The following is a 16,995-nucleotide window of genomic DNA, read 5'->3' on the forward strand; positions in this document are numbered from 1 at the left end:
GCTACAATGCCAACACTTACCGTTTGTAGCACACAATTCAATGTGTAATTATATATTGTCTCCTAATAATTATACATTGTCTTAGTGAACAATACAGCTGTGGGCACCCATGCCAAGCCACATTAACACTTCCTACAGTAACACCCTCCCTCACTGATGGGCAAATAATACACATTTGTAGAAGCCATAAAGAAAACTGAGATATTCACAAGAGTGTATTTCTAGAACAAACCTACCCAATGATTCCTAAATGCTTCCTCAGTTTCCATCATACAAAACCTTATATGCTTGAATCGGCCAAACTGATATTGTTTTTGTTTGACCCAGTGGTTTTCCTAAGAGGTAACACCATTATTCTCAGCACAGCCAGGCTTTGACAAAGATCAAGTCAGCCCAATCAAAGTGGGACAGATTCCTACACATTTTCTTTCTTTCTTTCTTTCTTTCTTTCTTTATTTATTTATTTATTTATTTATTTTTTGACAGGCAGAGTGGATAGTGAGAGAAAGAGAGAGAGAGAGAGAGAGAGAGAGAAAGGTCTTCCTTTTGCCATTGGTTCACCCTCCAATGGCTACCGCGGCCAGCGCGCTGCGGCCAGCGCACTGCGCTGATCCGATGGCAGGAGCCAGGTACTTCTCCTGGTCTCCCATGGGGTGCAGGGCCCAAGCACTTGGGCCATCCTCCACTGCACTCCCTGGCCATAGCAGAGAGCTGGCCTGCAAGAGGGGCAACCGGGACAGAATCCGGCGCCCCGACCAGGACTAGAACCCGGTGTGCCGGCACCACAAGGCAGAGGATTAGCCTAGTGAGCCGCGGCGCCGGCTCTAGATTCCTACACATTTTCTAACCCTATGGAATGGGGGTGAAACCATGAGAATAAAAATAAGAATCTCCATGTAAAATGAAAATAATTTAAAATCTCCATGTGGATTATAATATACAGTTCTTTTTTGATCCCTGTTCTCCCAACCCCCAACAAAAAAGAAAAGAAAAAAGCTCTGAAGGAGACAATTGGACTACAGAAGGTCTGAGGTTGTGAGCATTGAGTTGCATTTTAAAAGAATTGGTGACTCCAGGTCATTTTAATCAAGTTGCATGTCAGCTTGCAAATTTTCTAAATTAGCTGTAGCTGGAGGAGAGCAAGATGTTGTTCTTCTTTCCTAAAGAATAAAAACAGATTGTTGTGACATGTTCTCAGTCATAATGACAGATTGGAGCCGCTGTTTGTGGTACAAGTCAGAAAACAAACCAACTATTTTTTCCCCAAAAATTGTAACGCTTGATTGATTTCTGTTGAGATTTGGGCATCTCCCAGTTTGTCAGTGATGTTGATAAAGTTCACAAAAGAATCTTATTGAAAGCCAGAGCAGACACAAAGACTAATTTAAAACAAGGTTGATTTTCACTGAGAAAGAAGCCTGGTGGGCTCGAGGTCATGCTCTAGGGACGCTTACTTAGTTGGGCTGCTGCTCAGATGGTGCTGCTACTGGGAAGAGGGTGGTCAGTGAGAGGGGGTACTCAGTACTCCCTCTTCCTGGGCACCTCTGCTTCTGAGGCAGGAATACTCCTGCCAAGCAGAAGCGCTGTCAGCCATTCTGAATAAGGCAGGCTCTGTATATCAAACCACCAGGTCACTGCCAGGGTCTGTGTATTCCCCCATCAGCCCATTCAAAGGTCAGTTATACATCACATCTGGTCCAAAAGGCAGCAGCACAGAAGTTTGGTTTTTTTTTTCACAAACCAGACAGGAAGAGATATAGACCTGCCATTCATCTTGAAGTCAACCAGTCAACAACACAGCTTAAGACTCTTGATTCCAGAGTCCATAAACAAAGTATTGAATGTACATTTGCATCATGTAAGTTAGGAAGACACAGAAGCCAGGAAATGAACAACAATGGGACACACTGGAGCAATCCCTTCAAATGCCAAGAAACCCAAAAGCAAACAGATGCCTCCTATTCTCACTATCTCAGTTTCCCTTACCAACTAATTCCACAGAGCTTAGGAATAAGAGAACAAATGAGTTTTCAGAGAAATACTAGAAAATATGAGATCTGTAATAAAAAGAAGAAGATTTGCCTTGGGAATGAAAAAGCAATGGGTGAGAAACATGATGAGAACTCAGAGTTGAGGGCCATGGAGACCCACCAAGGAAAGAGTTTCAAGGAAGATAGGTGGTTAAGAGTGTTCAAGGTTACAAAGCCCTGAGTGATAAAGATTGGGAAGTTTTACCCACATCTCTGACCTTCAGAGGTGCCATTTGAGTAGAAGCTAGGGGAGATGGCCATCAAAGAAGTTTGAGAGGACACAGGGGTGAGAAACTGGTGGGCGCAGTGTGGATAACTGGTGAAAAGGAGTAGAGATGAGGTGGGGAGATACAACCGGATCAAGTGCATGTCTGAGGGTACAGTGGAGAGAGAAACAATCTGGACTACAGGAGGATCTCAGAGGGTCCAGGCCAAAAGGATGGCATCTGAGGCTGGCTCTGTTGAGGAGAATGTCCACTTCATTTTCTGAAAGTGGAGGGGACATGACAAATCAGAGACAGTGAAGTAGAGGAGATGACCAGAGGTCGCTCAATGGGTCTCAGTCTTCTCAGGAAAAGCAAAGGCAGAGCAGGCCATCTGCCAAGTTGAGATGGGAGGTGTGGAGCTCCTGAAGAAATGGAAGCATTTGCAAGCACCTTGGATGGAACACAATGGAACGTGCAAGGCAGAAGTAGTGGCAGATGATGAGAATTAGATGGAGAATCAAAGTGAGCTGGGTAGGAGGATAATACATTCAAAACCCTGAAAACTCAGCAGGGGAAACTGTTCCCGAGCTCTCACTCTCTTCTCATGCTGGCCGAAACTGAGGCCACAGACCAATCAGGCTTCCTAATATCCAATAAGATCAGTAGTGCGTAGGCTGTTCCACAGAGCTCAAGTCCTAGACTCCAGACTTAATGAGTCACCTGCTTGATATTTTCTACTTCAGGCCTTTGGCTTTCTGGGGCCTCAGTCCACTCAGCTGCAAAATTGACTTACGGGATCGTGTCAATTGCCAGATGCTGTGGAGCAGAGCAGCGGGTCCAGCTTCTGCAGGTAAACGAACTGCCTGAAAGGAAATGAGCAGTGATTTCCCAGGGAGTCCCTTCTGCAGTGTCGTTATCATGTCAGCTTCTGACAGCACAGCGGTTTCAGTGGAAGATTCTGGAGCATCCCATCATTAAAATGATGTCAATGCATGCTACATTTCACATCTCATGCGCATGAAAACCCCACAGCGGGAAAACTCAATCACTCAAACACTACCAAGATGCCTGGACCCTTATATGCATTTGGGCTGTAGTATCCCCCCATGATCCCACAGGCATTTTGGATGCAGAAGTGTCTTTGGCTTCAGCTTCAGACTCCCATGTTCGTGTTTCTGTGATACTGTGCCGCCTTTCATTCCCTCTTCATTCTTCTCCAGGCAACAGGCCTGGAGAAGGTGGTGCCTCTGAGCATGGTATATTCTATTTAAAAATCTTCCCTATGAAGCCAAGACACTCTGGCAAAAAAAAAAGGACCTAAATGAAAGATCTCTGTGAGTGAGATACCAGTGGAAAGAACAGGTCTTCAAAGAAGGAGGTACCTTTCTCTGAAGGGAGGAGAGAACTTCCACTTTGACTATGACCTTGTCTAAATAAGATAAGAGTCGGAGAACTCAAAAGGCTTCCATAGCCTTGGAAACTCATGACTGGAGCATAGGGAGATTACTGATGCCATAAACAGGAGTGTCAATTTGTAAAGTCAACAACAGGAGTCACTGTGCACTTACTCCTCATGTAGGATCTCTGTCCTTAATGTGCTGTACATTGTGATTTAATGCTATAACGAGTACTCAAACAGTATTTTTCACTTTGTGTTTCTATGTGGGTGCAAACTGTTGAAATCTTTACTTAATGTATACTAGACTGATCTTCTGATATAAAGAAAATTGAAAATGAATCTTGATAAGAATGGAAGGGGAGAGAGAGCGGGAAAGGGGAGGGTTGCGGGTGGGAGGGAAGTCATGGGCGGGGGGGGGAAGCCAATGTAATCCATAAGCTGTACTTTGGAAATCTATATTCATTAAATAAAAGTTAAAAAAAATCTTCCCTATGGCCTCTGCTATAAGCTTGGCACACATGACCTCATATTGTCCTCATGAGCAGCCCATGAGGTAGGTGCTTTATATATATATATATATATATATATATATATATATATATATATATAGTAAATGGGAGAACAGAAGCTCGAGGAGATTGGGTGACAAAACATGGCCACACATCAGTGAAGAACTTGAACTTGAACTGATATCTGTGCAACTGCAAAGTGCCTGCTCTTAACCATGATACCCTTAAAATTCCCACATCATGGTGGATGAATTGGAACCAACCATACGGGGCTAGAACCTACTTGCTGTCAGGTGTAGGTAAGCTCAAGCCCACCTGTACGTTAGCCAGCTTCACAGTCTCACCCAGATGATGACCAAAGGAAGGTCCCCTCAAACTTCTAGCCCAGTTACAGGAAGGCCATCTAGTAGCAGTGGGCTTGGACACTACGGGCTACACATCCACACCTGCCCACCTCTCATAGGGGTACCAGGGCAGTCAAAATCATGTGACTCCGAAAGCCATCAGCATCTATTTGTTCAATGAACTAAACAGGGTAGAACCGACTAAGCAAGCATAGGCTGTTCATCTGTCCTCTGTGTGTCAACATATTCTCAGCATCCTAAGGCTACAATGAGCAGCCCCAGCTGGCTGGGTCCTACCTGGGCTCTGCACTCCCATGTCACTGGCTCACACGTGCCTTCTCAGAGGCTGCCCAGGGTTGGGCACCTGTGCCTTCTGTCTTCAACTGGAAGAAAGAGAAGAAAGCAGCATACAGTGACACCTTAAGACACCATCACAGCAATGAAAGAGCCTATTATCATCCTCACTGAGGTGATGAGGAAACTGGGTCATAGTCGGGGGATCACTTACCCAAGTTCTCCCACTGGGCTGCGATGGAGCCAGAATCTGATCCTGGAGTCTATGCTCCAAAGTCTGAGCTCCCAGGCCCACACCCCCTTCTTCCCCATAGGCTTGCCAGAGAATACCACTCAGCTCAGAGGAATCTGCTTACCCTGGCCTAGACCTTAGTCCTCCAGGAAGCTTAGTTAGCCTGATTGGCTAATTTAGTGTCTGCACTAGTCAACAAGTATTTTTTTAAGCACCTTCAAGGCACTGAGGGGAACCAAAAGGAAATAAGGGTTTATTACTCCCCTGTATGACAATGTGGGAGAAAGAGAGGTCCAAGGGAGACAAACTGGCACAAAACACAAAAGCACAGGCTGGCTCTGGCCCTGGGCAATGAAGCACAGGGCAGGCAACTGAGCCAGGCACTGGGGATGTGGGAAGGCTGGCAGGGAGTGGGTGTGCACAGCCAGCAGCACTCAGATATACCAACAAGGCTAGGCAGGGCCACTGCTGCTCTCAGGACTCAGTGAAGGTGGTGCCCCTCCTTCTGGGAGAAGAGATCAGAGAGGAAGCTGAGGGGGCAGAAAGACAGAGAGACAAAAGGCAAAGAGTGTAAAAACATAAGAGAAAGGTTAAGGTGGAAGCAAAGAACAGCAAGGAAGGAAAGAGAAGGAAATAGAAAGTGAGGGACACAGTGGAGGAAGAAAAAGCTGTCTCAAAAAAGGCACAGGGGACCCGACGGGAACTCTCGTCAGAAGACTGTGGGCTGGGCCCATGGCAGGAATAAAAGAGAATCTCCCTGGGAGCCTCTCTCCTAGTCTGCCCTTTCTGACTCTGCACTTGAAGCCAGAGGGCAGTCACAGATGAGAATGTCTTGGGCAAGAGGTGGCGAGTATGATCACTGCAGTGCCCAGCTGATGGCCTTCTTTGCAACCAGCTTCTAGAAGGTGGAGGCTGCCCGCTCATCAGTACCTTCCAGGCTAGGGTAGGGGCGGTGGGTAGAGCGCTGTGTACTGGGGCCTCCTGGGTGAGGCCCATGCAACAAGGCCAAGAGCACTCTGGTCACTCAGGAGATCTAGTGGGACTCCCAGAGAAAGAGAGCTCAGTTGTAGGATGCTCCTAGGCCAGTGTGGACAGAAGAGGAGCATGAGTCTGGGCTGACCCCACAGCTCCTTCCTCTCCAGGCTGTAGCTCCAAGGAGGGAATCCTGAAAACCTCCAACTCCACTCTCTTGAAGCCCCTGGAAAAACGCTGGCACAGAAGGGGAGCTCTAGATCCTGGTATGTGGAGGGCCAGCCTCTGCTGAAATAAGGGAAATCAAGACCTGAGACATGAATGGGAGGGATGAGGGATGGACAGCTTCATGGCAGACAGGATTCCAAAGTCCGTGGGCATGACTCCTAAGTTGGATTTAGGCTAGGCCTCCAGATAAGTCTGACATGGAAGATATAAAAATGCAAATACATTTGTTTAAAACTTCCTTAAGCAAGTGGCCAAAATAAAGAGGGGGTACGGTAGAGCTATTTTCTTCAGTTGGGTGGCATTTGTAGTTCTCCCCTTATCTCCATCTGAAGCAAATGCATATGTCTAGGCCTCACTGCTTTGGAGATCATGAGATTTAGTGATGAACACAGCCTGGGTACTGATCATTCAGAATAGAATATGGGCCGGCGCCGCAGCTCACTAGGCTAATCCTCTGCCTTGCGGCGCCGGTACACTGGGTTCTAATCCCGGTTGGGGCGCCGAATTCTGTCCCAGTTGCCCCTCTTCCAGGCCAGCTCTCTGCTATGGCCAGGGAGTGCAGTGGAGGATGGCCCAGGTGCTTGGGGCCTGCACCCCATGGGAGACCAGGAGAAGTACCTGGCTCCTGCCATCGGATCAGCGCTGTGTGCCAGCCGCAGCGTGCTGGCCGCGGCAGCCATTGGAGGGTGAACCAACGGCAAAGGAAGATCTTTCTCTCTGTCTCTTTCTCTCACTGTCCACTCTTCCTGTCAAAAAAAAAAAAATTAATTAATTTAAAAAAATAGAATATGGATCTAACAACCCTGTGCCCTTACTAGGGTGTGGCAGCTGAACCTCAGCCTGTTGGAATCTTGCTTTTACGCATGCATGTCTACACACAAACATACACATACACACACATGTCACTTAAGCAAAAAAAAATTTCCACAATGTGCTCCTTGCACAAATGTAGTTCCAGTCTAATTTAATGGGCCTTAGTGATTGTCTAAAATTAATGCTCCAAGCCAAAGTTCTTTAATCCTCTAGCTGCAGTTTCTAGACACAGCTCCCCTGACCTTTTCAGATTCTTGCTATACAATTTTCCTCTTGTTCAAATAATTTGCAATTACCAGACACAACTCATTGCTGATAAAGGCTAAATTTAAAATACCAACTGTATCCAACTTCAAAGCGGGGCTTAAGATCAGCATGGTTACTAACAATAAGGGATCCAGAGGATGGGAGGAAAAAAACCTGTGGGTTTAATGATATATTAGATTGTACCATCAAAGCTATAAAACAAATGCTGCAGTTCTCTGTGAGACAATCCATTACCTATCTGCTTCTAGGGTGGAAATTCAAATCCAGAGGACTGTACACAATACTAGTTTACTTTTAGAACCAGCTTGGCAGGCTGGTGTTGTGGCATAGTAGGCTAAGCATCTGCCTGTGGTGCCAGCATCCCATACAGGTGCCGGTTCATTTCCTGTCCCTGATGCTCCTTTTCCATCCAGCTCTTTGCTCATAGCCTGGGAAAGCACTAGAAGATGGGATAAGTCCTTGGGCCCCAGAAACAGCGTGGGAGACCCGGAAGAAGCTTCTGGCTCCTGGCTTCAGATCAGCCCAACTCCGGCTGTTGCAGCCATTTGGGGAGTGAACCAGCAGATGGAAGAACTTTCTGTCTGTCTCTCCCTCTCTGAGTCTGTAACTCTGCCTCTCAAATAAATAAGTAAAAATCTTTAATAATTAAAAAATAAAGAACCAGCTTGGCAATTAGGTAACAGGCTAGTTGCAGAGAGCAGAAACCAGACCCCCAACCTGTCATTTCTTCTTCCCTCTCATGTCTTCCTCTCTCTTCACCTTCCTTCCCTCCTGCCTCCTTCTCTCTCAACACTTTCCACCCATCTATGAGACATGCTTGACACTGTGGTAGAAATGTAAAATAAGACAGATTACCGCCATCCTCAGGAACTCACAACCCACTACAATGAGACACTCAGCATATTCAACCTCGGCGGAGGGCAGGGCCAGGCACTCCCGGAGCAACTGCTAGAGGGAACCCATCCCACAAGAGTTAAGATTCAGGGGCCATTGCCGTGGTGCAGCGGGTTAAAGCCCTGGCCTGAAGCTCCAGCATCCCATGTGGCCACTGGTTCGAGACCCGGCTGCTCCTCTTCCAATCCAGCTCTCTGCTATGGCCTGGGAAAGTAGTAGAAGATGGCCCAAGTCCTTGGGCCCCTGTGCCCATGTGGGAGACCCAGAAGCAGCTCCTGGTTTCAGATCAGCACAGCTCTGGACGTTATGGCCATCTGGGGAGTGAACTAGAGGATGGAAGACCTCTCTCTCTCTGTCTCTACCTCTCTCTGTGACTCTGTCTTTCAAATAAATAAAATAAATCTTTATAAAAATAAAAGAGTTAAGATCCAGCTCCAGCACACAGAAGAGCCTTAAGAAAGCGCCAGCTTGGGAGGACTCTGGAAGGGAAGGCCTGCTCTGAGTGCTCTGAGCAGGGGGACCCTGGGGCTAGGGAAGAACTGGGGAGCGGTGAGCAGGAGGCAGGGTTGCAACCTGGAGATGCCCAGGGCCCTCAGCCAACATTGGAGGCAAGACAGAAGGTGCGCCCAGACTAAGGCCATGGCCGACTTCCTGGCTGTCCCTGCCCGAGCAGCCTCTCAGATAGTCCTATGTCCCAGGAAGCAACAGCCCTGTACAGCAGGCGTGAGCAGGCTGCAGAAACTCTCCCAACAACTCCGCTTTCACCTGAAGGGAGAGAGCATCTGGAATTCACCACTGGCATTCCAATCTTTACAGCCTAGCAGTCCGGCATCCTTATTACCGCACAGCGTTTCCTGGGAAGCCCTGCCCTCAAGTTGAGAGGGTCCCAGTTGAAAAGCAGCTGAGAGCAGCTTCCTGTGAGGTGCCAGGGAGGGCAAAGACTCCTGGGAAAGGCTGCTGGAGGACAGCAGGGAAGGGGCAGAAAGAGGAGAGCAGGAGGGGAGCAAGAAATGTACGCTTTGAAGCCCAAATGAAAGAGACATTTTTCCCCCTTCTATAATTTCAAGAGGAGTGGGTGGCACTGTAGGCTGCCCCTTACCTCCACCTGAAGCAAGCGTGGATGCTTAAGCTCACAGCTGGCGAGCGGCTCATTCTTTCATCCTGCAGACCGTCTGTAGGGAGCACCCACTGTGTGCCAGGCTCTAGGCCAGGCTGGTGCTGGGGCATCTGGAGGGCTCCCCTCCAATCTCCTGTCACTTTGTGCACTTGGAGCCTCTGGAGCTGGGGCCAGGGATCAAAGGTGCCACGGCAGTGGGCAGTGGTGCCCTGCAGAGAGGCTCCCTGAAGCTGGTCTTACCCAATGGTCTTACCCACAGCCAGAATACAGCAGAGGGGCATGGACCACCATGGGATGCATCAGCACACAGCACCTCTCCAAGGCTTTCCTAAAACCCGGCGCCTGCAGGTTAAAAAATAAATAAATAAACCAACAGGTGAAGTGAACATTAGAGTAGCAACCTGCGGAGCCTCTTAATCTGTCACTTAAATCTAGGGCTTTTAGCTATAATTGAATGTCCTACTGTGACTATTATGAAGAGGGGGAGGAGGAGGTGTCAAAGTTGTGGTTTGGAGGGCGGGGGAAAATAAATTTTCCTTCAAAACTAGTCAACAACAATGCCTTTGTGTTAAAGGGACAGAGCGGAGGCCTTGTCGCTGCGCAGGAAAACAATGCATCCAGGGCACTTACGGAGGCCGCTGAGTCACTGCCGAGGTGGTCATTATCCTGCGTGAGGCCAGAGGAACTGCTGTGCAGCCCGAAGACTGGAAAAGTACCACTGACTTTTTATAAATTGAAAGGCAGCTGCCTGGCAGACGACTATAAGCATATCATCCAAACTGCTCAATCTTACTAAGAGAATGAAGGAAAAGGCGGCATGGAGGGAGGGAGGGAGGGAGGAAGCAAGCAAAATTCTACATTAGAAGGTAGCATGAAATATTGCATTTACAAGTGCTGAGAAGATCACAAGGTATGGTGATGATTTTGTGAGGAACAAATCCTTTCAGGTTAGTCATCAGGGGGCCTCTTGGGAGCTCAAGAGGGAACAGTGGCTCCTTGCCTTCTGGAATGAGAAAGGAACTTTAACGTGTTTTGTCCCTCTGGAAAGGCAAAGTGATATAAATGCAGGAAGTGGTTATGGTCCCTGAATTACTATTATTACTGGACTGAATTGTCTTTGAGAGATTGTTCTCCTGACTAAGAGGGGGAAGCAGTCTGAGGGACTGAATTGCTTCTCCAAATGTCTTCTTTTAAAAAATTGGGTTCCTGGGGTGTGAAGAGCCATACTGAGGGGTCCAAAGTTGACTCTCAGCAGGCAGACTCATTGCCTCCTAATCTTCACCAAGAACCAACTTGAGCGCTGGATGTGTGACCTTGCGGTTGCTCTCTTCACAAAGGATCAAACTGAATATTGTACTCTTCCCATCAAAGCTTTCCCTAACAGCAACTGCATTTCTGTCCACCCAGGGTCGCTGCTTGTCCAGCAGTCAGAACAGATCTTGAAACCCTCTTTAAAGACTCATGATCACAACCAAGGCAAGAGGAGCACTAATTTCCTTCAGCCATCCTTTGAATGCATGTGGGTTGCTCAGAACACTCCCTTGAATTCATCATGCCAGAAACACAAGGGTCAGTGCCTTGTACGCAATTTGCATCTTAATTCTTACCTACTATAAGACCTCCTTGATCCCTTCATTGTCAAGGGATGAGGCATGCTGGAGGAGTGAATGTGCCATGTAATATGGGCTAACCCCTTAAAGCACTGAATCATAAAAAATAAATAAGCAGACTGGTTGTATCGCACAGTTGCCTTCTGAAATAAACAGAGGACATTTCATACTTGAGATTTTATGATCCAGGCCATCATCTTGAATGAGAATTATATTGTGTGATTGTAACTCACAGGTAGTAGGTAATAAAAGGTTAAAAGTAGTGGTGATTTCTGCCTCTCTGGCTGATGTCTTTAATGTAACCTGATTTCTGAAGCATTACATATTATTAAATACTTTTCTGTATGTCTGCTCCAGGTTTATCAGGGTTAATGAAGGAAGTGTTAAAAAGACACGGCTCAAGGTAAGAAGCTCCATTACAAAGATTAGAAACGGTGTCAGTAATTAATTCCCAGCATAGTTGCAATGAAAGACCTGAATAAATGTTCTTCTGTGTAATCACGGTGGCATCCAGGGTATGCAGAGGAAGCTTATCAGTCAGGATTCTTTGGTGTCAGCAATAGAAACCAACTATGAGTAACTTAAGCCAGAAAAGATGTATTGGAAGCATTCTAAGTAGGTCCCAGCACCAAAGGAAGAGTTGAACAATCAGGCCCCAGGAAAGACTAAATGAGGGCTGCACCAATGAGCTCAACGACAAAACTCATGACCCCCTCCCTAGAACACGGACATACCATAACTCTGCTTCCAATGCCAGTCACTCTCAATGCCTGTGTGCCTCTGCTTGAGTCAGTTCCTGCGACAGAGATCATCTAATTGGCCCATTTGGGGTCAGGGATCTTATCCTTGTGGCCAAATGGATGAACTCCTGTAACAGAATCCACAAAACCCACAGAGAATGAAGAGGGGCATTTCTCCCAAATAAAGTCATTATTTGAAGAAAAAACAGCACAGGTCCTCAAGACTGCCATACTAACCCAAGCCCACACTTTATATTCCCTAAAGTTGCTTCTAGTTCCACTTGAATGTTGCTTCTTATCTCAAGTTTGCCTCTGTCTGTTCTTCCTTGAAAGACTATGGTAGGCAGAACATACCCCTGAAATGTCCATGCCCTAATCCCTACAACCTGTGCCTGAAGGGCTTTGCAAGATGTGATTAAGGTTATGGATTATAAGACACAGAGATTGGCCTGTATTATACAGTGGGCCCAATGCAATCGTATGAATCAGAGAAATTCGGCAGAAAAAAAAGTTGAAGAAATTCTAATCAAGAAAGGATCTGGGGCGCCGGATTCTGTCCCGGTTGCTCCTCTTCCAGTCCAGCTCTCTGCTGTGGCCCAAGAAGGCAGTGGGCAGTGGAGGATGGCCCAGGTCCTTGGGCCCTGCACCTGCAAGGGAGACCAGGAAGAAGCATCTGGCTCCTGGCTTCGGGTTGGCGAAGCGCGCCAGCCACAGTGGCCACTTGGGGGGCAGGGGGGTGAACCAACGGAAAAGGAAGACCTTTCTCTCTGTCTCTCCCTCTCTCACTAACTGTCAAAAAAAAAAAAAAAAAAAAAAAAAAGAAAGGAACTAGATCCCCTTTTGCTGGAAGGTAGGGGAGCACATGGAAAATATAAGAAGGAATTCAAACAGCCTCTAGGGGCAAGGGTCGACCTCTGACTGACAGCCAGGAAGGAGACAGGGACCTCAGCCCTATATGCAACTTAATTTAGCCAACAGCCTGAATGAGCCTAGAAGTAGGTTCATGCTCAGAGCTTCCAGAAAAAAAACAGGCCTTGTCCACATCCTACAGCATTATGAGACTTAAAGTGGAGGACCCAGTCATGCCACACTGTATCTGGACTTCTGACCTATGGAGCTAAGTTTAAGTCACTAAGTTTATAACTTCTTCCAGCAGCCACAGAAAACCAGCACAGGGGCCATGCAGATGTCTCACCTGTTCTAGCATCTTTACTAGCATCGTATGATGTTCTTGGTGATCATGTGGGGAGAGAGGCTCTCTGGCTCTATCGGCCTGGCCATAATTCCTTTACTGCATCATCAGCAAAAACAACAAAATATTAGACACCTATCATATGATAGTAGGTACTCAATTTACAGCCATTATAATTTTAGTGCTCACCCCAACCCCTCAAAAAAGTCCTCACTTCACTGCATGCTAGAACATGGAGATAATAATGCCTACTTCACTGGGCTTTTATGAGTATTAAATAAGATACAGAGTAGTTACATAGCTCACCCAGATTCACTCAAATAGTAAGAGAAAGAACTCGGATTAAAACTTCATTCTGATAGACCCAAACCCATGCCCTTTCTACTAAGCAACACTGCCTCAACATCACCACTACAGAAGTACCCAAAATAGTATGTAGCTAAACTGACATCCAGCACCACCATGGCCTCGGGATTTTCCTGTCAGACATACAAGGCAGTAGGAAGAGCACTGGACCAGGAATCTCCTGACTGGGCCTGCGTTGTAGCATAGCAGTAAAGCCACCTCCTGTGACACCAGCACTCCAAATGGGTATCAGTTCTTGCCCCAGCTGCTTGACTTCCCATTCAGCTCCCTGCTATGGTCTGGGAAAAAGCAGTGGAAGATGACCCAAGTGTCTGGGCTCCTGCCACCCATGTGAGAGACCGGATGAAGCTCTTGGCTCCTGGCTTCCACCTGGCCCAGTCCTGGCTGTTTCAGCCATCTAAGGAGTGAACTAGCAGGTGGAAGATCTCCCTTTCTAACTCCCCCTCTCTCTCTGCAACTCTTTCAAATAAATAAAGAAATCTGCTTTAAAAAGATTATTATAAAGATTAAATAAGACAATTCTTTAAAAATATGGAGGAAAGAAAAGGAAAAAAAGTTGCAGCCAGTTCTCAATCGGCCTTGTTTTCTGTCTCAGCTAGGCTCTCTTGGGTCTGCCTCATGCATGCATAATTTGCTAGTCAGCCAGGAATAGGTAGGGAATTTATCTCAGCCCTTTTGTAGCACCATCTCCTTCCTTGTTGGTTGTTTGTTTGTTTTGTCTTGTTTTTTAAGATTTCTCTATTTATTTGAAAGGCAGAGCTAGAGAGTGGGGGTGGGGGGTGTTCCTCCATCGGCTGGTTCACTCCCAAGATGGCCAAAACGGCCGGAGCGGCGCCAATCTGAAGCCAGGAGCCAGGAGCCAGGAGCTTCCTCCGGGCCTCCCGTGTGAGTGCAGGGACCCAAGGTCTTGGGCCATCCTCCGCTGCCTTCCCAGGCCATAGCAGAGAGCTCAAGTGGAAGAGGAGCAGCCAGGACCCGAACCGGTGCCCATATGGGAAGCCTGCACTGCAGGCGACAGCCTTACCTGCTACACCACAAGAGCAGCCCCAACATCTCATTTCTGAGCTCTCAGACGTCCCTCCTCTCCATTAAATTTCTGGCTAGTCCATGGCTCCCCCCAACCGAGAACACACGGTCGAGCAAAGTGACAGGCTTTCCTCATTCTTTCCCAACTGAGTGTTCCGTTTTTAGCCTGTAAAGCCGCCCCGGTACGCACATGCGCGCGTGCGCACACACACACACACACACACACACACACCCCGAATTGAGTCGGTCCCTTCTGGCAGCAGAGTTGCCCATCTTCGGGGCCAGCGCCCCGCTTCTCAATCCACCTTCTCAATCCACCGCTCCGGCCTATGGGACAGGCAGGAGGGGACGGAAGCAGCTTCAGGCAAGAAGGCCGCAGACTCCTGTTGCTCTTACCCGAAGCTCCAGTTCTTCAAGAATGGAACTTTGTTGTCTGCCTTTGGTCAATTTACAACTCCTGGAAATGATTTGCTGGACTTCCTGCTTCCAGTTTTCTACTTGTCCTGTGAGGATGAACCACTAACCCCTCAGGCAGCCCTCGCCGGAAGTCCCGCCCTCCGTCCTTCCAGGAGACGGAAAGCCTCCTTGACTTGGGAACAGCCCCAGACAGGGGAACTCTTACCCTACTCACTCTATTAGGTTGTCCTGTTCACTGGCCCAGACAGCTCTGAAACCATTTTTGTTTTAAGATTTATTTTATTTATTTAAAATGTGGAGTTACAGAGAGAGAGATTTTTCTATGCTGGTTCACTCCCCAAGTGGCCGCAACGGCCTGGCTGGGCCCGTTAAAGCCAGGAGCTTCTTCCAGGTCTCGCATATGAGTGCAAGGGCCCAAGCTCCTAGGTAAAGGGGCCCAGGGACTTGGGCCATCTTCTGCTTCTTTCCCAGGTGCATTAGCAGGGAGCTGGATCGGAAGTGGAGCAGCCAGGATTTGAACCATGGTCAATAAAGTATGCTGACGCTGCAGGTGGTGGCTTTACCCAGACACCACGATGCAGGTCCCTCCAAAACTGTTCTAAAGAGCCGGAGGTCTGGGGCTAGCGCTGTGCCATAGCAGGTAAGGCCTGGGAAAGCAGTGGAAGATGGCCCAAGTTCTTGTGCCCCTGCACCCATGTGGGAGACCGGAAGAAGCTCCTGGCTTTGGATTGGCCCTGCTCTGCCCGTTGTAGCCCTTTGGGGAGTGAACCAGGTTATGGAAAACCTTTCTCTCTCTCTCTGCCTCTCTATAACTCTGCCTTTCAAAATAAATGAATTAATTAAAGAGAGAGAGAGAGGCAGAGGTCTTTGGCCTTCAGAACAATCTCCCAGAAACTTGGCTTTGCTTGTTTCCTAGCCCTTCCCCAGAATACACAAAATGGATTTTGCAATTTAAATCTGTTTCTATGATATGCATATTATCTAATATTAGAAAACATACAAGTCTGGCTGCAGGAGCTTCAGCACTATCACTCTTTTTCACTGCAGTTAATGAACCATAACTGCCCTTGAATACTTTGGCTTTCAGACTGTTGGGGCCAACATTCCAAAGTGGGTATCAATTTATGGTTGCATTATGTGAAAGAACAAGAAAGAGCTTTGTTTGCTTTTTTGTTGTTGTTCAAGTCTCATTCTTTGAAGCTGACAGGCTAGCGTTGGACTGTTTTTGAGAGAGGGCCAAAATGATTTAACCTGCTGCATCTTTTTATTTTTGCTACATTTCCATCTTCTTTTTGGGGAACTCTCAGAAAGTCAAGAAAACCAACAGCCCCTCATGTCAATGTACATGAAAGTTACTCAGTGAGGTGGTGAAGTTATTGCTAGCTATTTATGAGTCTAAATTCCATCTGATCCTTGTCTGTAGTGTGAATGAATAATATAAGTACAATCTGTTTTCAAATGCATGTATGTCTTCATTGTAAAGCACTGGCAAGTTTACGGTAACTGGCATTATCATACTTTGATGTTGGATATCAAGTCTGCAGCTATTATAACATTCTGAAGGGGGGGGTAATGAGATCTGTTAATATTAGAAACTAATCCTCATTCTCAGAAAGACTGGGTATTGCTGCTCCAGAGAAAGTGGACCTCTATCAAATAGCACCCCTTCCCTTTTTGGCCCAAGGAAAAGGAATTCTTACAGACAGTGTGCATCCCACCTGCCACCCACTCACCACCTCTGGCATATGCAGAGCACATTGGCCAGCTGTCAGGTGTGGTACGATTGTAGAATAAGGTAGACACTAGTCTGGGAATGCAAAGAGCCAACTTCTACTCTAAGGCCAGGCATTAACTTGCTTGAAAAGTTTAGGTCTTTCACTTAGTTTTCTGGGTCTCCATTTCTAAAACAAAATTACTTACTGATGTCAAAGACCCTTGCCCGCTCAGCCATTCTGTGACTCAATAAATAGGCACTCTAGGCTCCTTGCACATACACCTCAGAAAGGCCACATGTCTTCTGCAGTATTTCCCAGCTAAGTGTTAATAGTCTCTTCACTCGGGCTGGCACCATGGCTCACTTGGTTAATCCTCCTACTGCAGCATGGGCATCCCATATGGGTGCCGGGTTCTAGTCCCGGCTGTTCCTCTTCCAGTCCAGCTCTCTGCTGTGGCCCAGGAGGAAAGTGGAGAATGGCCCAACTGCTTGGGTGCCTGCACCCGCATGGGAGACCAGGAAGAAGTACCTGGCTCCTGGTTTTGGATCGGCGCAGCACCAGCCGTAGCGGCCATTTAGGGAGTGAACCAACGGAAGGAAGACCTTTCTCTCTGTCTCTCTCTCC

The 16,995-nt window shown here is 47.4% G+C and overlaps 1 long non-coding RNA gene across 1 annotated transcript; it reads right to left on the reverse strand.

Moving 5' to 3' along the window:
* Positions 1-589: 589 nt before the first annotated feature.
* LOC103349070 (uncharacterized) lies at positions 590-14,821 on the reverse strand. The gene is made up of 4 exons (XR_016213223.1): positions 14,636-14,821; positions 4,786-4,871; positions 3,030-3,099; positions 590-1,160 (listed from the first exon to the last, which is right to left on the reverse strand). It is a non-coding gene; the product is annotated as an uncharacterized LOC103349070 (long non-coding RNA).
* Positions 14,822-16,995: the final 2,174 nt, after the last annotated feature.

This window comes from Oryctolagus cuniculus, chromosome 9, assembly GCF_051225735.1.
Source record: "Oryctolagus cuniculus isolate XC-2025 breed Fujian yellow rabbit chromosome 9, ASM5122573v1, whole genome shotgun sequence".
Classification (NCBI taxonomy): domain Eukaryota; kingdom Metazoa; phylum Chordata; class Mammalia; order Lagomorpha; family Leporidae; genus Oryctolagus; species Oryctolagus cuniculus.